Raw genomic sequence first — 23,280 nt, forward strand, 5'->3', positions numbered from 1 at the left:
AGAGGATGGACGAATATGCCCCTTCTCCAAAGACTCCTTGACATAAGAACGCATCGCGGCATGCTCGGGTACAGACAAATTAAATAATCGTCCCTTAGGAAATTTACTGCCAGGAATCAAATCTATAGCGCAGTCACAGTCCCTATGAGGAGGAAGAGCACTGGACCTGGACTCACTGAATACATCCTGATAGTCACACAAATACTCAGGAACTTCTGAAGGAGTAGAAGTAGCAATAGACACCGGCGGAGAATCGCAATGAATTCCCTGACAACCCCAACTTGACACAGACATAGCATTCCAATCCAAAACAGGATTATGGGTCTGTAACCATGGCAGACCTAAAACGACCAAATCATTCATTTTATGCAGAACAAGAAAACGAATCACCTCCCGATGTTCAGGAGTCATGCACATGGTCACTTGTGTCCAATACTGCGGTTTATTTTCTGCCAGTGGCGTAGCATCAATTCCTCTGAGAGGAATCGGAACTTTTAGGCTATGTTCACACGTTCAGGATTTCCATCCTTTTTTTTTCCTGACTGAAACTGCAGGTCTCTGCAGAAAACGCAGGTGCGTTTTTTGGTGCGTTTTTGGTGCGTTTTTAAGTGCGTTTTTAGTGCGTTTTTAGTGCGTTTTTTGATGCAGTTTTGTCTGCAGATTGTCTGTGTTTGACAGAAATAAAGTTTACTGCAGTGGGGGGGAAAAAAAAAAAAATGATGTCATTTCCTTGTCCAACCCTTTTCTTCTTCCATCCTCCATTTTGGGACTAAACACCAAAATGAGTGGACGTGTTTTGAATGACAGCGCTCCGCGTTTTGCGCCGCATGCGTCACTGCAGCGCACGCATCCGGGCGCAGAGGACGCAGCAAGTTGCATTTTTGCTGCGTCCAAAATCAATCAAAAAAAGGACGCATGCGGCGCAAAACACAGCGTTGTGCATGCGTTTTGCTGCGTTTCACTTTGCGTTGTGTGTTGCGGCGCCGACGCTGCGGCGCACAACGCAAATGTGAACATAGCCTAAGTGCCACGTATTTCAGTGCCACGTGCCACGTATTTCAGTGCCACGTGCCACGTATTTCAGTGCCACGTGCCACGTATTTAAGTGCCACGTGCCACGTATTTCAGTGCCACGTGCCACGTATTTCAGTGCCACGTATTTAAGTGCCACGTGCCACGTATTTCAGTGCCACGTGCCACGTATTTCAGTGCCACGTATTTAAGTGCCACGTATTTAAGTGCCACGTGCCACGTATTTCAGTGCCACGTGCCACGTATTTAAGTGCCACGTGCCACGTATTTCAGTGCCACGTGCCACGTATTTAAGTGCCACGTATTTCAGTGCCACGTGCCACGTATTTAAGTGCCACGTGCCACGTATTTCAGTGCCACGTGCCACGTATTTAAGTGCCACGTATTTCAGTGCCACGTATTTAAGTGCCACGTGCCACGTATTTAAGTGCCACGTATTTCAGTGCCACGTGCCACGTATTTAAGTGCCACGTGCCACGTATTTCAGTGCCACGTGCCACGTATTTAAGTGCCACGTATTTCAGTGCCACGTGCCACGTATTTAAGTGCCACGTGCCACGTATTTCAGTGCCACGTATCACGTATTTAAGTGCCACGTGCCACGTATTTAAGTGCCACGTGCCACGTATTTAAGTGACACGTATCACGTATTTAAGTGACACGTGTCACGTATTTAAGTATCCACGTATCCCACGAAGATTTTCCATGGAGAACAGACACATCCAGAGATATGTCTGCTCTCCACGGATGCAGCAACACACTGACAGGAGCCATAGTTCCTGTCGGTGTGTCACTGCGCATGCGCGAGCGAGTTTACCGGCGGTCATTGACCCCGGCACTCTCGCTTAACGGCAGTGCTGCGTGGGAAAGTTCAACGCAGCTGTACTGCTGTTAACCGAGACGCCGGAGTCATTGAACTCCGGAACAGTACGCGATACACTGCTAGGAGCTTCGCTCCTGGCAGTGTATCGCCGGAGAGCAGCCGATCGGCGTGGGACACTCGTTTTATGGATTCTGCGGACAGGGAGTATGAATTTGGTTTATTATTTTTGGATTTTTTCCTGGAGGATCGAGGGCTTCGCCTACCAGTGTGCTGTTGGTGAGTATATACTCTGTGTTATGTGTTGTATGTACTGTACTGTGTGTCATGTATGTGTATTGTGTGTAGGTGTTTGGTGTAAACTTTACTATTGTGCTAAGTCGCCGGACACAGGGACAACTCTCCCATCCTAATACCGGATGGGAGTAGTAGTCCCATACGGCGACTTAGCACAATGGAGGCACTATCGTCGCATGGGGACACACACACACACACACACACACACACACACACACACACACACACATACCAAATCAATCAAACGGCCGACACGATCCCCATGCGACGCTATGCCTCCATGTCTCTCCGCCCACGCACTTCCGGCCCCGCACTTCCGCCGGCTTCCCCGCACTTCCTGCAGCAGCGGTTCTGCACATCAAACCGCAGTAAAACACGCAGATATATTTTTGATCTGCGTGTTTTACTGCGATTTTGACCTCACAATGGAGGTCTATGGGTGCAGAACCGCTGCGGTTCAGGAAGAAGAATTGACATGCTCCTTCTTTTTTCCGGGAGCTATTCAGCACGGCTTTTTTTTTAAATTTCCGGACCATGTGCACAGTGTGTCCTGTTTTCCATAGGGTACAGTGTACTGTACCCTGCATGGAAAACAGCTGCGGAACCGCAGCGGCAAAACCGCCGCGGTTCCGCGGTAAAAAACGCACTGTGTGAACATGGCCTTAAAGGCTCCAGGACAAAACCGCAGCGCTTGGCAAATGACAAGTCCATAAGACTCAGGGCAGCACCTGAATCCACAAATGCCATAACAGGGTAGGAAGACAATGAACAAATTAAAGTCACAGACAAAATAAATTTAGGCTGTAAATTACCAATGGTGACAGAACTGACAACCTTGGTTAGGCGTTTAGAGCATGCTGATATAACATGTGTAGAATCACCACAGTAAAAACACAGCCCATTCTGACGTCTATGATTTTGTCGTTCGGTTCTAGTCAGGATTCTATCGCATTGCATTGAGACAGGTGTCTGTTCAGACAACACCGCCAGAGGTTTAGCGGATTTGCGCTCCCGCAAACGCCGATCAATCTGAATAGCCAGCGCCATAGAATCATTCAGACTTGTAGGAATTGTAAAACCCACCATCACATTCTTAATGGCCTCAGAAAGGCCATTTCTGAAATTTGCGGCCAGAGCACATTCATTCCATCGAGTAAGCACGGACCATTTCCGAAATTTTTGGCAGTACACCTCAGCTTCATCCTGGCCCTGAGAGATGGCCAGTAGAGCTTTTTCTGCCTGAATTTCAAGATTAGGCTCCTCATAAAGCAATCCGAGCGCCAGAAAAAACGCATCAACATCCGCCAATGCCGGATCTCCTGGCGCTAACGAGAAAGCCCAATCCTGAGGGTCGCCACGCAAGAAGGAGATAACAATTTTAACTTGCTGAGCTGAATCTCCAGACGAACGAGGTTTCAAAGATAGAAACAATTTACAATTATTCCTAAAATTCCTAAATTTAAATCGATCTCCAGAGAACAGCTCAGGAATAGGTATCTTAGGCTCTGACATAGGACTGCTAACAACAAAATCCTGAATGCCCTGCACACGTGCAGCAAGCTGATCCACACTAGTAATCAAAGTCTGAACATTCATGTCTGCAGCAAAGCTTCAAGCCACTCAGAGATAAAGGGGAGGAAGAAAAAAAACAAAAAAAAACTCAGAACTTCTTTTCTTTTAATCCCACTTCAGCAATGCATTAACTATTTATGGGCCTGGCATACTGTTATGAATCCCAATGGCAGGGGATCTCAGAGATTAAAGCAAGTCTGCAAACATAAATACCAGCTCATAGGGAAGTGGTAACTAGGCCGACCATATACCTGATCCTAGCGCAAACACTAACAGTAGCCGGGGAACGTGCCTACGTTGATCCTAGACGTCTCGCGCCAGCCGGAGAACTAACTAACCCTATCAGGGAAAATAAGACCTCTCTTGCCTCCAGAGAAAAGACCCCAAAGTAATACAAGCCCCCAACAAATAATAACGGTGAGGTAAGAAGAAAAGACAAACGTAAGAATGAACTAGATTTTAGCAAAGAGAGGCCCACTGACTAATAGCAGAATATAGTAAGATGACTTATATGGTCAGCAAAAAACCCTGCAAAATATCCACGCTGAATATCCAAGAACCCCCAAACCAACTAACGGTGTGGGGGGAGAATATCAGCCCCCTAGAGCCTCCAGCGATATCAGGAATCACATTTTGTACAAGCTGGACAAAAATATAAACAATGCAAATGATCAAAAATAAGAAAGCAGGACTTAGCTTATCTTGCAAGGAACCAGGACCTGAAGACAGGAGCAAACAGAAATGAACTGATTACAACGATGCCAGGCACTGGACTGAGAATCCAGGAAGTTTAAATAGCAACACCCCAGGCCTAACGAAGCAGGTGAGTACCAAACTGGGAAAGGACAATCCAAGTGCCAAACCACTAGTGACCACAAGAGGGAGCCAAGAAGTATAGTTCACAACAGGGACCATCATTCGAAGCAGAGGTGTTCCAAGAGTTCTGCCATCTGTACGGGTGTAAGAAGATCAGAACCACACCGTACCATCCCCAAACCAACGGGATGTGTGAAAAGATGAACCAAGTGGTGATCGACTTACTGAAGACCTTGCTCGTAGAGGAACGGAACCTGTGGCCAACAAAGTTGCCTGACTTGGTGGACATATACAATCACATCCCAGTAAATTCCACCAACTGCACTCCAGCGTACCTGATGCGAGGAAGATCTAGCAAGTTACCCGGTGATCTGGACATCGGGGTCCTAATCCCCGAAGATACCTCGCCGGATGCAGATTGGGATGCAGAAAGGCAGCGAAGGTACCGCAAAGTACAGGAATGCGTGGAAAGAAGTCTCGCCCAGGCTAGACAAAAACAAAAAAGACTACAACCAGCACGCTCCTGCGATTCCCTTGTCACCTGGTGAGCAAGTACTCAAATGAAAGAGGAGGCTACACAAACTCGACGACCAATGGGAAGTGGAACCGTATACCGTCCTGCCATCCGATTTCGACAACATGAAGGTCTGTCTCATCAGCAAAGATGGAGGGGAAACCTCAACGGCAATATCCAGAGATCACCTTAAAGTATGCCCCGATAAGTTGAGAGAGAGGGAAACAGATCCAGGAATCTCCCCACCTGTAGAAGAGGAGAAAATGATACACACTGTTCTTGGCGATATTCCCCAGTCTTGGACTCAGATAAATCAGGCCATCATAGTGCCCGTCCTAACGTTCCGTCAACCGAACCCACAGAACCAACTGTGGTGCCAGATCATCCAGGCCCGCAATCTCAGCAGATCCTGCCCAAAGATGTCATGCCAACCGTTGAACCGGCAAGTCCTCCCTCTGCTATCAGCGAACCTGCTATCAGCGAATCAGCGAACAGTGGGTACCACTGTTGGTAGCAGCTAGGGTTGAGCGACTTATTTTTATAGGATCGGGTCGGGTTTCACGAAACCCGACTTTCTCAAAAGTCGGGTCAAGTGAAATCGGCCGATCCTATAAAAAAGTCGGGGTCGGGGTCGGCCGAAACACGAAACCCAATGCAGTGCAATGGGATACTATGGCTCCCAGGGTCTGAAGGAGAGGAAACTCTCCTTCAGGCCCTGGGATCCATATTAATGTGTAAAATAAAGAATCAAAATAAAAAATATTGATATACTCACCCTCGGACGCGCCCTGGTACTAACCGGCAGCCTTCCTACCTAAGAATGAGCGCGTGAAGGACCTTAGATGACGTCGCGGCTTGTCCATGTGACCGCTCGCGACCAATCACAAGCCACGACGTCACTGCAGGTCATTCACGCGCTCATTCTCAGGAAGGAAGGCTGCCAGTTAGTACCAGGGCACGTCCGAGGGTGAGTATATCAATATTTTTTATTTTGATTCTTTATTTAACACTTAAATATGGATTCCGATACCGATTCCCGATATCGCAAACATATCGGAACTCGGTATCGGAATTCCGATACCAGATTCAGAAGATCGCCGACCCCACACAGGGGTCGGGTTGGGTTTCATGAAACCCGACTTTGCCATAAGTCGGCGACTTCTGAAAATGGCCGACCCGTTTCGCTCAACCCTAGTAGCAGCAGCTCTGAGAGCTCCAGCATGCCAGTGCTACCCAGACTCACTAGAAGCGTAGCTAGAAGACAGTGCACTACACCAGCGGTAGCAAGCATAGCAGGCCCTGTTAGACCAATAGCAACCCCTGCGCTGCGGAGATCGACACGCAGCACCAAGAATCAAACTCCACTTCAATACAAAACTTGGAGATATTAAGGAGGGCTGCTATTTGGTTGAAAATGTTTGTGTACATATCTTTTGTTACAGGTTTAAAAATGGACAATGGAGTAATGGACGGTGAATTGCTCCAAAACTTTCAAAAGGGGACCCCTTTGTTTACCCGGGGTCCCCGCTGTTTCAACCACTGGACTGGGAGTCATAAACTGTGCATGACTCAAAATTTGCATAACGTTTAAGTGTCCTCACCTCCCATAAAGGGAAGCATTGTTATATAGTTACTGGTTCATAGCATTTACTTGTTTATAGTGTTTCAAAGTTCTGTGTGTTTTCTACTAACATGTAATGTTGTTTTTCTTTTCCCAGTCCAGGAGTACTGGATTTAACCGGGGGGGGAGTGCAGCGCCCCAGAGTCCTGGTCATTGCAGTACTGTTGCTCTGCCACTAAGGGAAGTGGTGGTACGTCTGATGGCACTAAAGAAGTTCACCTGACCAGGTATCGCAGACACACACTACACCTCACACTCCGGCCACCAGGGGGGGTGGTTCTATCTATTAGACCACTCCTCACACTTGGGTAAAACTGGGGGTTGGACAGGAAGTCAGGGGGAAAAGGAGCTGGGAAGAGCTCGAGAGAGGACCTGTCAGGAGGTGGGATCCTGGCAGAGCCCTAGTGAACAGGAAAGAACGTTACGGAGCCGTGCCTGTGCTTACAGCGGCAGTCTCCTAGGAAAGGACAAGAAGCGAGGTTTATTGTGAAGAGTGAGAAACGAGATCAAAGCAACAAGGAGAAAACACCAGTAGGAGTCGTGCTGTAAGATCGAGGCAACATCCTACTGAGGCGTGTAGCCGGTGGCTGGAAACGCCGAGGAAGTACTGGCTCCAAGCATTACTTCAAACCTACGGCAGGACAGTCAGTTATAGGCGGGCTGTCTCACCTAAATCACCTAAGCAGACATAGGGGGCAACAGTGGGAGAGGGGCGACTCTAGGGTCCCGGAAGAACTCCAGGCCTACCCCGTCATACGGGTGCGTCCTAACAATATCATCTGGGGGACGGAGAGAATGAACATCAGAGACAGTCACAACAGTTGTGAGGACTATCCCGGGGTGCTCAGCAGGGAAGGACTACAACACACAGGCGCTAGAAGGTAGACACTGATTCCCACCTGCTAAGGGAACTCTGGATGTGCCTTTGGACCGGACGGTCTCAGCCAGCCCTGTTAACAGTGCTCTGGATTGAGTATCTCGAAACCTTTAGTAAAGAGGTAAAGAGACTGCAACCCTGTGTCCTCGTTATTCATCGCACCCTGCACCACTATATATATATATATATATATATATATATATATATATATATATATATATATATATATATATATATACACACACTAGATGGCAGCCCGATTCTAAAGAATCGGGAGTCTAGAATCCATATATACTTTATTTATTCAAATGTAAGAATAATTTGGTGGGCAGGGACCCTCGGCCTCCGATTTGGTTGGCGGGGCCCCACGGCCTCTGATTTGGTGGGCGGGGTCCCTCTGCCTCCGCTTTGGTGGGCGGGGACCCTCGGCCTCCGATTTGGTGGGCGGGGCCCCTCGGCCTCCGATGTGGTGGGCGGGGCCCCTCGGCCTCCGATGTGGTGGGCGGGGCCGCTCGGCCTTCGATTTGGTAGGCGGGGCTCCTCGGCCTCCGATTTGGTTGGCGGGGCCCCTCGGCCTCCGATTTGGTTGGCGGGGCCCCTCGGCCTCCGATTTGGTGTGTGCTCTGCCTGGGGCCACTGTGCTCTGCCTGGGGCCCCATATGCTGCCTGGGGCCCCTGTGCTCTGCCTGGGGCCCCATATGCTGCCTGGGGCCCCTGTGCTCTGCCTGGGGCCCCATATGCTGCCTGGGGCCCCTGTGCTCTGCCTGGGGCCCCATGTTCTGCCTGGGGCCCCTCTGCTCTGCCTGGGGCCACTGTGCTCTGCCTGGGGCCCCATAAGCTGCCTGGGGCCACTGTGCTCTGCCTGGGACCACTGTGCTCTGCCTGGGGCCCCATATGCTGCCTGGGGCCCCTGTGCTCTGCCTGGGGCCACTGTGCTCTGCCTGGGGCCCCATATGCTGCCTGGGGCCACTGTGCTCTGCCTGGGGCCCCATATGCTGCCTGGGGCCCCTGTGCTCTGCCGGCGGCCCCTGTGCTCTGCCTGGGGCCCCATGTTCTGCCTGGGGCCCCTGTGCTCTGCCTGGGGCCACTGTGCTCTGCCTGGGGCCCCATATGCTGCCTGGGTCCCCTGTGCTCTGCCTGGGGCCCCTGTGCTCTGCCTGGGGCCCCATATGCTGCCTGGGGCCCCTGTGCTCTGCCTGGGGCCCCATATGCTGCCTGGGGCCCCTGTGCTCTGCCGGCGGCCCCTGTGCTCTGCCTGGGGCCCCATGTTCTGCCTGGGGCCCCTGTGCTCTGCCTGGGGCCACTGTGCTCTGCCTGGGGCCCCATATGCTGCCTGGGTCCCCTGTGCTCTGCCTGGGGCCCCTGTGCTCTGCCTGGGGCCCCATATGCTGCCTGGGGCCCCTGTGCTCTGCCTGGGGCCCCATGTTCTTCCTGGGGCCCCTGTGCTCTGCCTGGGGCCACTGTGCTCTGTCTGGGGCCCCATATGCTGCCTGGGGCCCCTGTGCTCTGCCTGGGGCCCCATATGCTGCCTGGGGCCCCTGTGCTCTGCCTGGGGCCACTGTGCTCTGCCTGGGGCCCCATAGGCTGCCCGGGGCCCCTGTGCTCTGCCTGGGACCACTGTGCTCTGCCTGGGGCCCCATATGCTGCCTGGGGCCCCTGTGCTCTGCCTGGGTGTACGACACTGGTGACGTCACTTATCTCCGGACATTAGCTCCGGACATTATCTCCGGACAAAGCCACGGAAGTTGGCACAAATTGCAGGAAGTAGTATTCTAGGCAATTATATATTAGATGGGCATTTCCTGAAGGAAATACATGGTGCTTGAACAGCGCTACCAGCTTTACAGCAGCACTTTTCACACACGGGACTGGGGGGCGCGCTTACTTTTGCACCCGGGGCCGGGGGCGCGCTTACTTTTGCACCCGGGGGCGCACTTACTTTTGCACCCGGGGGCGCACTTACTTTTGGGGCCGCACTTACTTTTGGTGGGCGAGGCTCCTCGGCCTCCGATGTGGTGGGCGGGGCCCCTCGGCCTCCGATGTGGTGGGCGGGGCCCCTCGGCCTCCGATGTGGTGGTCGGGGCCCCTCGGCCTCCGCTTTGGTGGGCGGGGCCAGGCCCCTCAGCCTCCGCTTTGGTGGGCGGGGCCGCTCGGCCTTCGATTTGGTAGGCGGGGCTCCTCGGCCTCCGATTTGGTTGGCGGGGCCCCTCGGCCTCCGATTTGGTTGGCGGGGCCCCTCGGCCTCCGATTTGGTGTGTGCTCTGCCTGGGGCCACTGTGCTCTGCCTGGGGCCCCATATGCTGCCTGGGGCCCCTGTGCTCTGCCTGGGGCCCCATATGCTGCCTGGGGCCCCTGTGCTCTGCCTGGGGCCCCATATGCTGCCTGGGGCCCCTGTGCTCTGCCTGGGGCCCCATAAGCTGCCTGGGGCCACTGTGCTCTGCCTGGGACCACTGTGCTCTGCCTGGGGCCCCATATGCTGCCTGGGGCCCCTGTGCTCTGCCTGGGGCCACTGTGCTCTGCCTGGGGCCCCATATGCTGCCTGGGGCCACTGTGCTCTGCCTGGGGCCCCATATGCTGCCTGGGGCCCCTGTGCTCTGCCGGCGGCCCCTGTGCTCTGCCTGGGGCCCCATGTTCTGCCTGGGGCCACTGTGCTCTGCCTGGGGCCCCATATGCTGCCTGGGTCCCCTGTGCTCTGCCTGGGGCCCCTGTGCTCTGCCTGGGGCCCCATATGCTGCCTGGGGCCCCTGTGCTCTGCCTGGGGCCCCATATGCTGCCTGGGGCCCCTGTGCTCTGCCGGCGGCCCCTGTGCTCTGCCTGGGGCCCCATGTTCTGCCTGAGGCCCCTGTGCTCTGCCTGGGGCCACTGTGCTCTGCCTGGGGCCCCATATGCTGCCTGGGTCCCCTGTGCTCTGCCTGGGGCCCCTGTGCTCTGCCTGGGGCCCCATATGCTGCCTGGGGCCCCTGTGCTCTGCCTGGGGCCCCATGTTCTTCCTGGGGCCCCTGTGCTCTGCCTGGGGCCACTGTGCTCTGTCTGGGGCCCCATATGCTGCCTGGGGCCCCTGTGCTCTGCCTGGGGCCCCATATGCTGCCTGGGGCCCCTGTGCTCTGCCTGGGGCCACTGTGCTCTGCCTGGGGCCCCATAGGCTGCCCGGGGCCCCTGTGCTCTGCCTGGGACCACTGTGCTCTGCCTGGGGCCCCATATGCTGCCTGGGGCCCCTGTGCTCTGCCTGGGTGTACGACACTGGTGACGTCACTTATCTCCGGACATTAGCTCCGGACATTATCTCCGGACAAAGCCACGGAAGTTGGCACAAATTGCAGGAAGTAGTATTCTAGGCAATTATATATTAGATGGGCATTTCCTGAAGGAAATACATGGTGCTTGAACAGCGCTACCAGCTTTACAGCAGCACTTTTCACACACGGGACTGGGGGGCGCGCTTACTTTTGCACCCGGGGCCGGGGGCGCGCTTACTTTTGCACCCGGGGGCGCACTTACTTTTGCACCCGGGGGCGCACTTACTTTTGGGGCCGCACTTACTTTTGGTGGGCGAGGCTCCTCGGCCTCCGATGTGGTGGGCGGGGCCCCTCGGCCTCCGATGTGGTGGGCGGGGCCCCTCGGCCTCCGATGTGGTGGTCGGGGCCCCTCGGCCTCCGCTTTGGTGGGCGGGGCCAGGCCCCTCAGCCTCCGCTTTGGTGGGCGGGGCCGCTCGGCCTTCGATTTGGTAGGCGGGGCTCCTCGGCCTCCGATTTGGTTGGCGGGGCCCCTCGGCCTCCGATTTGGTTGGCGGGGCCCCTCGGCCTCCGATTTGGTGTGTGCTCTGCCTGGGGCCACTGTGCTCTGCCTGGGGCCCCATGTTCTGCCTGGGGCCCCTCTGCTCTGCCTAGGGCCACTGTGCTCTGCCTGGGGCCCCATAAGCTGCCTGGGGCCACTGTGCTCTGCCTGGGACCACTGTGCTCTGCCTGGGGCCCCATATGCTGCCTGGGGCCCCTGTGCTCTGCCTGGGGCCACTGTGCTCTGCCTGGGGCCCCATATGCTGCCTGGGGCCACTGTGCTCTGCCTGGGGCCCCATATGCTGCCTGGGGCCCCTGTGCTCTGCCGGCGGCCCCTGTGCTCTGCCTGGGGCCCCATGTTCTGCCTGGGGCCCCTGTGCTCTGCCTGGGGCCACTGTGCTCTGCCTGGGGCCCCATATGCTGCCTGGGTCCCCTGTGCTCTGCCTGGGGCCCCTGTGCTCTGCCTGGGGCCCCATATGCTGCCTGGGGCCCCTGTGCTCTGCCTGGGGCCCCATGTTCTTCCTGGGGCCCCTGTGCTCTGCCTGGGGCCACTGTGCTCTGTCTGGGGCCCCATATGCTGCCTGGGGCCCCTGTGCTCTGCCTGGGGCCCCATATGCTGCCTGGGGCCCCTGTGCTCTGCCTGGGGCCACTGTGCTCTGCCTGGGGCCCCATAGGCTGCCTGGGGCCCCTGTGCTCTGCCTGGGACCACTGTGCTCTGCCTGGGGCCCCATATGCTGCCTGGGGCCCCTGTGCTCTGCCTGGGTGTACGACACTGGTGACGTCACTTATCTCCGGACATTATCTCCGGACAAAGCCACGGAAGTTGGCACAAATTGCAGGAAGTAGTATTCTAGGCAATTATATATTAGATGGGCATTTCCTGAAGGAAATACATGGTGCTTGAACAGCGCTACCAGCTTTACAGCAGCACTTTTCACACACGGGACTGGGGGGGCGCGCTTACTTTTGCACCCGGGGCCGGGGGCGCGCTTACTTTTGCACCCGGGGGCGCACTTACTTTTGCACCCGGGGGCGCACTTACTTTTGGGGCCGCACTTACTTTTGGTGGGCGAGGCTCCTCGGCCTCCGATGTGGTGGGCGGGGCCCCTCGGCCTCCGATGTGGTGGGCGGGGCCCCTCGGCCTCCGATGTGGTGGGCGGGGCCCCTCGGCCTCCGATGTGGTGGGCGGGGCCCCTCGGCCTCCGATGTGGTGGGCGGGGCCCCTCGGCCTCCGATGTGGTGGGCGGGGCCCCTCGGCCTCCGATGTGGTGGGCGGGGCCCCTCGGCCTCCGATGTGGTGGGCGGGGCCCCTCGGCCTCCGATGTGGTGGACGGGGACCCTCGGCCTCCGATTTGGTGGACGGGGCCCCTTGGCCTCCGATTTGGATGGTGTGGACCCTCGGCCTCCGATTTGGTGGGCGGAGACCCTCGGCCTCCGATGTGGTGGGCGGGGACCCTCGGCCTCCGATGTGGTGGGCGGGGACCCTCGGCCTCCGATTTGGTGGGCGGGGACCCTCGGCCTCCGATTTGGTGGGCGGGGACCCTCGGCCTCCGATTTGGTGGGCGGGGACCCTCGGCCTCCGATGTGGTGGTTGAGGCCCCTCGGCCTCCGCTTTGGTGGGCGGGGCCGGGCCCCTCGGCCTCCGCTTTGGTGGGCGGGGCCGCTCGGCCTTCGATTTGGTTGGTGGGGCCCCTCGGCCTCCGATTTGGTGTGTGCTCTGCCTGGGGCCACTGTGCTCTGCCTGGGGCCCCATATGCTGCCTGGGGCCCCTGTGCTCTGCCTGGGGCCCCATGTTCTGCCTGGGGCCACTGTGCTCTGCCTGGGTGTAGGACACTGGTGACGTCACTTATCTCCGGACATTAGCTCCGGACATTAGCTCCGGACAAAGCCACGGAAGTTGGCACAAATTGCAGGAAGTAGTATTCTAGGCAATTATATAATATATATATATATATATATATATATATATATATATATATATATATATATATATATATATATATATATATATATATATATATATATATATATATATATATATATATACACACACACACACACGTACGTGTGTGTGTGTGTGTGTGTGTGTGTGTGTGTGTGTGTGTGTGTGTGTGTGTGTGTGTGTCTATTCATATTCAGCAGGACTTTATTCTTATATGAAGCCTAATATCTGACCACTATATGGAGGTATATACTGGATGAGAGTATAGAAGAAATCGCAGTGTGAACCAGCCTTGAGAGCTACTTAAAATGCTTAAGGCTGGGTAATTTAGGTAATTTGGGACAGAGAAATCCAATCTTTTGCTGTAAGCAGAGTTCTGGCCATTTATACATGTGACTATACATGGGATATGCTGTATCCAGATCAGTGCATTCCCATGCAAATTACACGCAGTGTCACATAACCGTGCCATTAAAAGTACGGTAAATTGGGTCACTTCTCTTTGTTCCCATTTTTTATTTGGGACATTACACTGCTTGGAGATATGTGAAATTAGAAGAAAAAGCTTACAACGACCTAGATTTTGTGTGCTAAAATGAAGTCACATACACTGAATAAACATAGCCTAAAGGTATCTGACCAACTAACCACGGACATCTCCAACATTATTCCTCTTGCTGGTCATAGTCTGTAGTTTTTTTTTCTTCTGGAGAAGATATAAGGATTAATATTCAGAATTATATCTATTTTATGTAGGTCACAAGGAAAATCAGACGGTAAATAATTAGAAACACGATGGATTTCAATTTTCAGAGAAGAAAAGAGAATGAACCATCACAAATGTCAGTATTAATAGCAGATCATTATGCTGGCCCATGCAAAAGCAGCAAACTACATGTACAGAACTGTACTAATATCCAAACAGCCCTGAGAACTGTAGCGTCATTTCGCTACTAGGAGCATTGAAAGTTTCCACAGTTTGAGTCCGATGTAATCACAAGAAGAGCGCCCTCCCGTGTATACAGGGCCGTATTTAGAGTTTCTGCTGCCCTAGGCACTTTTAGTGCTGCCTCTCCTTTGGTGAGTATGACACTATCGGCAGTGACTTTGGCAAGAATCGCTGATGTGAAAGTCGCCTTTTGCAGCAGATCCGGCAGTTTTTCTGCATCTGCCGCGTAACGGATCACTTACAGCAACACTGCGTTTGGCCTCATTCATTCCCTATGGGATTTGCGGCACTTGCCATGATCTGGCAAATGCGGTACCATACCTACCAACTTTTGAAGAAGGGAAGAAGGTATATAGTTTGCTGCGTGCGTAGTGCGCCACGGCAAACTTTAGGCCACGCCTCTGACCACACCCATTTCACAACTAGTCACACCCATATCCACGTCCCAACCACAGCCATTTAGCACTGCTGATCACACTGTTTTATATACAATAATTATAAACAAAAAAATATGGCCACACAGTGCTCCATACTGTATAATGGCCACACATGATGCTCCATACTGTATAATGGCCACACGTGATGCTCAATACTGTATAACGGCCACCACACATGATGCTCCATACTGTATAATGGCCACACACAGTTCTACATACTGTATAATTGCCCCACAGTGCTCCATACTGTATAATGGCCACACATGATGCTCAATACTGTATAATGGCCACACATGATGCTCCGTAGTGTATAATGGCCACACATGATGCTCCATAATGTATAATGGCCACACATGATGCTCAATACTGTATAATGGCCACACATGATGCTCCATACTGTATAATGGCCACACATGATGCTCCATAATGTATAATGGCCACACAGTGCTCCATACTGTATAACGACCACACACAGTTCTCCATACTGTATAATGATCCCACATGATGCTCAATACTGTATAATGACCCCCCCTCCTGTATGCATGGCTCATCTCCCTCCCATCCCATATACATGGCTCATATTCCCCCCCCCCGAATGCATGGCTCATATTCCCCCCTGAATGCATGGCTCATATTCCCCCCTGAATGCATGGCTCATATTCCTCCCTGAATGCATGGCTCATATTCCCCCCCCTGCATGCATGGCTCATATCCCCCCCTGAATGCATGGCTCATATTCCCCCCTGAATGCATGGCTCATATTCCCCCCCTCCTGTATGCATGGCTCATATTTCCCCCCTCCTGTATGCGTGGCTCATATTTCCCCTGAATGCATGGCTCATATTCCCCCCCTGCATGCATGGCTCATATCCCCCCCCCCCGAATGCATGGCTCATATTCCCCCCTGAATGCATGGCTCATATTCCCCCCCCCCCCGAATGCATGGCTCATATTTACCCCCCTGAATGCATGGCTTATCTCTCCACCCCAACGCTCCTGCTCCCATCTTGCATGGTGCGCCGGCTTATGTCCTCCATCCCCCATACTCACCTGTCCCACATCGCGCGGCCGCGCCGACATCACTCTCGCTCTGTCCTGACTCCCGGCGCAGCACCTTCTTCCTGCGTGAGCGGTCATGTGATACCGCTCATTAAGGTCATGAATATGCACATGACCTTAAAGAGCGGTACCACGTGACCGCTCATTCAGGACCAGCTGTGTACGCCGAGACCAGGCATCGCTGGAGCAGGGTGAGTATCGTCTTCAAGGAGGGTGGGTGGGAGGTGGGCGGGCGGGTGGCTTGGGGGGGTGCGCGGGGGGGTGGGGTGGGGTGTTGGTCGGTCGGGAGGTGACCCAGGACTTATAAAAAAATTAAAAAAAACATGCTCAGGTGCCGCCCCCTGCATTGTCCCCGCCCTAGGCACATGCCCTCAAGTGCCTAGTGGCAAATACGGCCCTGCCTGCATACACACACACCAGTCTGAATCACAGACCTGAAGGGTAGGAGGTGAACTCTCCATATTAATACATTGAACCAGGGCCAGCTCCAGGTTTTTGAGGGACCCAGGCGAAACAGTCTCAGTGCCCCCCCCCCCTTTAACACATGCCACGATTCATGGTGCACAGATTAGAAAGTATTAATGTAGAACATTTGTAAAAGTGCAAAATGGGTAGCATATAGCACAGCCACGTAGCATATAACAGCCCACATAGTATATAACAGCCCAAGTAGTACATAGCACAGCCCCATAGTATATAATACAGCCCACATAGCATATAACAGCCACGTAGTATATAACACAGCCCACATAGTATATATCACAGCCACATAGCATATAACAGCCACGTAGCATATAACAACTCACGCAGTTTATAGCACAGCCACGTAATATATAACAGCCCATGTAGCATATAGCACAGCCATGTAGTAAATAGCACAGCCTGCATCCCCCTCCCCTGAGAATGGCCCCACAGTCAGTCCAGTACTCACTATTATGGTAAAAAAAAAACAAAAAAAACCCACACTCCTCACCTCCCCTCGTGTCCGTGCTGCTCCCTGCTCCTGTCTCAGCGGCTGCACTGCCTGGCACACAGTGAGTGCGCGATGACGTCCTCGCCCACCCGCAGTGTCAGAGGCAGAGAGGGGAATGATGGGAGAATCAGCTGATGTTCTCTCCTCCATCATTGCTTTGAACTGTACCGGCAGACGCTGGTATAGTTCAATGCGGCGGGGGAGTTGGCGCTAGCGGCAGCCAGGCCCACAGCAGTTTCCAGATGTGCTGCTAGCTAAGGGCCCCTGGGGGAGCGGGGGCCCTAGGCAGCTGCCTGCCCCAACGCCGGTCCTGCCTGCAAGGGGCCCCTCGGAGCCTCAGTGTACCATACCGTGAATTGGCCCCCGTCTCTCGCCAGGGCCCCGGCACTTGCCCGGGTGCTGAAGCCGGCCCTGCATTGGACTCAAACTGTGGCTTCTTGAATGAGAAGCGTTTTCATGGAATTTTACGCCAGAATTTTATAAATGTCACAAAATTTTGTGCAATTCTTTTAGGAGTCTGTCAAAATTCTTCATCAAAGTGGATGTAGAGATGAATGGAGTGTATTAAGCCCCACCTGATAAATTATGATGAATTTATGCCACAAAAGGCCTCCAACCACCAAATCTAAGAAAAAAAAATACACGGTGTGATGGTGTGATATGTTATGTGACTATCATTTTGTGTATATTTCTATTTCACTGATTATCATGTGTTCTCTTGTAGTATGAGTTATTTGCCAATTGATGAATTGCTGTTATTTGCCATCTGATATCAGCCCCCACATTCCTGTACTGTTATCTCTCCACAGGGTCAGTGAATAAACCTGTTTGCTAATATGCTAATGACATATTGAACTAGCTTGTTGAAACAATGACCCCCTGTAGTGCCTTAATCCACCAGGCACCTTTGTCAGGTGTGGGAGGCCTGAAAACCACCCCAACCTGTCTGACGACTTCTGGACATAAGGAGAGGACAGGAGCTGGGGGAAGTCAGTCTTGTTTTGGAACTATGAAGTGAACACAGCACGTCAGAGAGAGAAAGAAGGGAATATGGACTGTTATCCTCTGTGCTGGATTGTTGGACTTAATTCTGTAACTGAACTGGATTTGTGTTCTGGAATATTTTATCCTTTGTTTGGTGGACCGTATATGCGTATATGGACCTTTCGTACTTTTGCCTAACTAAAGGTCTTGGAATTGTTCACTTTTCACTGGCTCTGTTGATTATGTGATACCGGAGAAGGAACCTGTGACAACTGGTGGCAAGCAGCGGGATCAACAGAGTGTAACCTAATGGAGAACCACACACAGAGTGAGCACAGAAATTGGACTGTATCCAGTTTACAGGAGAGAGCCAGAGACTTGGGCCTGAACTACCAGGGACTGACTAAAGGAGGCCTTAATTGATCTACTGGTGGGTGCTAGCCAGACCACCTACTCCCATATGTCTGAAGGACGAGCACTGGAGACGAGGACCCCTACCCCAAAAAGCCAGTGGGTGGTGTGGTAAGAAGAAGAGATGGCGGTTCTGGGCCCAGAAGTCTCTCAGGAGTACAAGGAGGAGGCTGCCCGCCGGGCACAGTGGAGACAAGAAGCATTGGAGCTTGAAAGAGGGAGTAACGCAATGTGGAATGTAAACCCAACGATCCGGGAGCCTGTAAGGATCACCCAGACAGACTTTAAGCCATTTGATGAGGCTTCCGGAGATGTGGAGGGGTTCTTCAAGGACTTTCAGCAGCAGTGCGCTGTGATGGAGGTGCCTCACTCTGGCTGGATGTGTTTGTTAGTGGGACTCCTGAATGGTAGCCTTGCGGAGGCTTACCAAACCATTGACTCACAGCGGATTCGGGATTATAAGATTGTAAAGCAGACTATCTTTGATTACCATGCTATCACCCCAGACTCATATAGGGCCAAGTTCCGAGACCTCCCATGCACCAAGGGGGGATCGTTTAGGATGTATGCACATAAGATGTCCCAGGCATGTCGGAGATGGCTGGAAGCAGAAAACGCCTTTACTGTGGAAGAGGTTATACAGGCATTCCTTATAGAACAATTTCTTGCCAAGTACCCGGCAGAGGTACGGGAATGGGTCCAGGAGCGCACGCCGTGCACCGTGGATAGAGCTGCAGCCCTGGCCGATGAAGCCCTTACTATCCGACCGCAATGGAGGAGGCTTCTGGACAATGAACCATGGCCTTCTCCCGCGCCCCGTCCCCCTCTGATTATATCTGCCCCTCCACCCAGCCGCAGGCCGATGACAATCACAGCTCACAATCCTGGGCCCCAACAGTTCCGACCACGACCTGGGGGTATCACAGAGAGGAGATGTTACCGGTGTGGGCAACCTGGACATTTGCAGTCTGGCTGTCCCTCAAGGATTCGGAGGGAGCCCCACGCAGCCCCACCTCATCCAGTGCATCTTGTGCACTCCATCCCGCCTGAGTAAGAGCTATCACCACCCCCACCAGAGTGGACCACTGACCACGGCACCATAGATACCCCCTGCTGGAGTGTACGGACTCCGGCCTTTGTCCATCAGAAATACACAGCAACGGCATTGCCACCTGCAGGATGTCTTAATTGATGGATACAAAGTGACGGGATTTAGAGACACGGGGGCATTCCTGACTATCGCTGACCCCCGTGTGGTTCGACCCGAGGCAATTCAGGGCCCGGGAATTCCCATTGTCCTGGTGGGGGGGGGGGGTGTCCACAAATAAATACAGAGAGCTTTGGTACGTTTGGATTTTGGTTTTGGAGAAAAACTGTGTTGGATTGGAGTTATGGGAGGACTTCCTGCAGATATCCTCCTTGGAAATGACATTGGAGAGTTGCAAAGTCATTTTGTGGGAGCAGAAGGTCCGTGGGTCTCTCCTTCTGAGAGAACAATTGGAGGGAGATATTGCAGATACTGGAACGCCCATCATTCCCTACGTTCTAGAGTTCAGAGACTGTCTCACCCAGCTAGCTACCTTGGCTAATGAACTTCAGCGAACGGCCCAGTCCAGACAAAAAACCTGGTATGACCATAAAGCCAGGACCTGGGAATTTATGGACAAGTGCTCATGATTATGGCAACCCCTGCCACTGTACAAGGAACTATAAACAGTGGAGCAAAGTGGACTAAAGTGAGCAGCCCAGTGGTCTGTGTAGACCTAATGGCATGCTCACTTATGAGGGGGGAGAGGTTGTGATGGTGTGATATGTTATGTGACTCTCATTTTGTGTATATTTCTATTTTACTGATCATCATGTGTTCTCTTGTAGTATGAGATATTTGCCAATTGATGAATTGCTGTTATTTGCCATCCGATATCAGCCCCCACATTCCCGTACAGTTCTCTCCACAGGGTCAGTTGAATAAACCTGTTTGCTAATATGCTAATGACATATTGAACTAGCTTGTTGAAATAATAACCCCCTGTAGTGCCTTAATCCACCAGGCACCTTTGTCAGGTGTGGGAGGCCTGAAAACCACCCCAACCTGTCTGACGACTTCTGGACATAAGGAGAGGACAGGAGCTGGAGGGAAGTCAGTCTTGTTTTGGAACTATGAAGTGAACACAGCACGTCAGAGAGAAAGAAGGGAATATGGACTGTTATCCTCTGTGCTGGATTGTTGGACTTAATTCTGTAACTGAACTGGATTTGTGTTCTGGAATATTTTATCCTTTGTGTGGTGGACCGTATATGCATATGCAGCGCCCCAGAGTCCTGGTCGTTGCAGTACTGTGGCTCTGCCACTATGGGGAGCTATGGTGCGTCTGATGACACTGAAGGAGTTCATCTGATCAGGTATCACAGACACCAAGACATTTCACAGCTGGGCCTCCGGGGGGAGCTAAGGGTGCTATTCATTAGGCCACTCCCCACCATAGTGGGTAAACTGGGGGTCAGGCAGGAAGTTAGATCAGAAAGCTGACTGGGTTGGAACCAGGCAACACCTTGTGGCAGAGGGTGTTGTGGGGGAAGATACAGTAGGGTCTCTGTCAGGGGTGGGATCCTGACAGAGGCTTGGCAACTTGAACGAACGTAACAGGACCGTGCCTGCTCCGGGTAGCGGCGGTGCCCAAGAAAGGATTAGAAGAGAGATAGATTGTGCTGAGTGAGAAACGAGATCACGCAAAGGAGAAATACCAGTAGGAGTCGTGCTGTAAGACCGAAGCAACATCCTACTGAGGCGCACTACCGGTGGCCGGAACGCCGAGGGAGTATCATAACATTCAGCTTCAAGCAATACTCTAAACAGCGGCAGGACAGTCAGTCTAAGGCGGGCTGTCTAACTCAAATCACCTATGCAGTCTTGGGGGGCAACTTGTGGAGAGGGGCGACTCTAGGGTCCCGGAAGAGCTCCGAGCCTACCCGTCAAACGGGTGCCGTCCCAACCAGAACATCAGGGAGGGACGGAGGATTAGAAGAACATCATTTAATCGAGTTGTGAGGGAACTTAAGAAACAGACACAACAGTTGTGGGGACTTTCCGTAAGCACAGCAGGGAAGGACCACAACACATAGCGCTAGAAGGAAGGCACCGATTTCCACCTGTGAGGAGAACTCTGGAGGTGCCATCGGACCAGCCGGACTTGCGCAGCCTGGTGAACCGTATTCTGGACTGTGGACTCAGAGATCTTCAGTAAAGAGGTAAAGAGACTGCAACCTGGTGTCCTCGTTATTTACTGCACCGTACCACCATCACCGCTATCCACATCTATTACTGTACGCCCCTCAGCAGGGTCACGGACCGGGTCTAGCCACCGTGACAACCCCAGAGCAGAGACTCAGAGGCCCGGTACCGGGTACCCCTCGGCCCTGCGGCAGTGGGGGGGCGCTACACATATATGGACCTTTCGTACTTTTGCCTAAATAAAAATCTTGGAATTGTTCACTCTTCACCGGCTCTGTTGATTGTGTGATACCGGAGAAGGAACCTGTGACACACGGCACTTCTGGAATCACGGTGGTGCACAAGTAGGGTAACCAAGTCCGTCAACTAATGTAGAAACATTTGGCACATATAGGTGGAATAAAGAGAAATGTATTGAATGTAGAAGATCCAGAAAAAAAATATAAGTGGTTTCGGTCAAAACATGACCTTCAGTCATCTGGATAGATAAGAACCATGTGAAGTCGCGCTATCCAGATAGCTCATGAAGGTCAGGTTTTGACCAAAATATCTTATTTTCTCTGCATTTTCTGCATGCAATACATTTCTCTTAATTACACCTATGAGTGCCAAGTGTTTCTATGTTATATTTCAACCACCGATCAGCTGATTGTTTGCTGGTTGTAAGTGGTTTCATAGTCCATTTACACAGGTAAGCCATTAGTCACATGTGAACTGAATCATCAACTATACATGGATCGGCGAACAGTCTGCCATTGTTCTTGGTAGCACAGGTCCTGTTTACACAGCATGATGAGCTGTCGAAAACAATGATTTTCTGCACAAACTAAAAAGTTATTTAGCTTAAACCCATCAATGTGTTTCAGAGAATAATATTCCTGGCTGCAATCAGGCAGTGATTCATGCTGCCCAAGACTTTACAAACATGTACATACACGATGTGTCAGCACACTGCAACAATGAATACATGAACTCTAATCTTGCTGTAAATGTGAAGGTACTTAGTGAAAGTTTTTTGATCAAAGTGTGCAAAAGCCATCCAACCACGTCAAGGTGACCTTTTAATATGGATTGTAGCTAGCCACTAAGTGTCCTACCTCTTCACGTGCTGACCAGGCCTCATGTGAATGCTGAGTGAGAAGGAAATCAGGCATAGCTTGCAATTAAAACTGTGTGGGATAGATGGTTGAATAAGGGTGCTGAGCCCTGGAGGGGGCCACAACATGAATCACCTGAAAACTTCCCCATAAAATGATTTCACTTGGTGAACAACCACTCATGTGATTGACAGCCTGTTTATACAGCCAATTATCGGAAACAAAGGTTGCAAGGAACACTCATTCCCGATTGATCAATGCAAATGATTCCTTAGTGAAAATTCTCACGGTGCTCGCATTGATCTCACTAAGGTCACTGCAGTTCATCGGGCTGCTAACAGTGGAATGCAGCTTCAATGGCTGGCGGGGAACTCTGAAGTCACTGAAGCTGTGCTTGCAGAACCTCATTTTGCCGTGGTGTTCAGGCTGGGCGGTCACATAATGGCACAGTCCAGGTTGTAAACCACATATCGTAGACACAGATTACGGCGTGGGACATCTTCACTTCAGACAGGTGAGGAATATGTTTTTTTTTTTTTTTTTTTTTTTCATCCACACCTTTCCTCTTGACTTTTACCATTCTAGGTCTTAGATGCAACTCTTTATAGCGGCGCATAGACAATGTACCAACAAACACCCCACAGGGATCTTACTAGAGTATATTTGATTCCCATTTTTGTTTTCATGGCTCTTATGTGACTGAAATCTACCTCTTCCTTTTAATCTATTTTTCCTTTATTTAGGTAATTCTTTTATGTAAAATAAAAAATAAAGACCAAATACATTTTTCAATTGATTTTTTCATCTCTTATACTTGATCTCTTATTCCTTTTTAACTTTCTCCTCCTCCCATCTCCCTAGTTTCCCTTCCCCT

General features: G+C 52.2%; 1 protein-coding gene across 1 annotated transcript in view; it reads right to left on the reverse strand.

Annotated features, from left to right (window-relative positions):
• Window positions 1–23,280, reverse strand: part of SLC38A8 (solute carrier family 38 member 8) — a 211,925-nt gene that overhangs the window by 87,540 nt on the left and 101,105 nt on the right. The window lies entirely within an intron of this gene.

The sequence above is a fragment of the Ranitomeya variabilis genome, chromosome 2 (assembly GCF_051348905.1).
Source record: "Ranitomeya variabilis isolate aRanVar5 chromosome 2, aRanVar5.hap1, whole genome shotgun sequence".
Lineage (NCBI taxonomy): Eukaryota > Metazoa > Chordata > Amphibia > Anura > Dendrobatidae > Ranitomeya > Ranitomeya variabilis.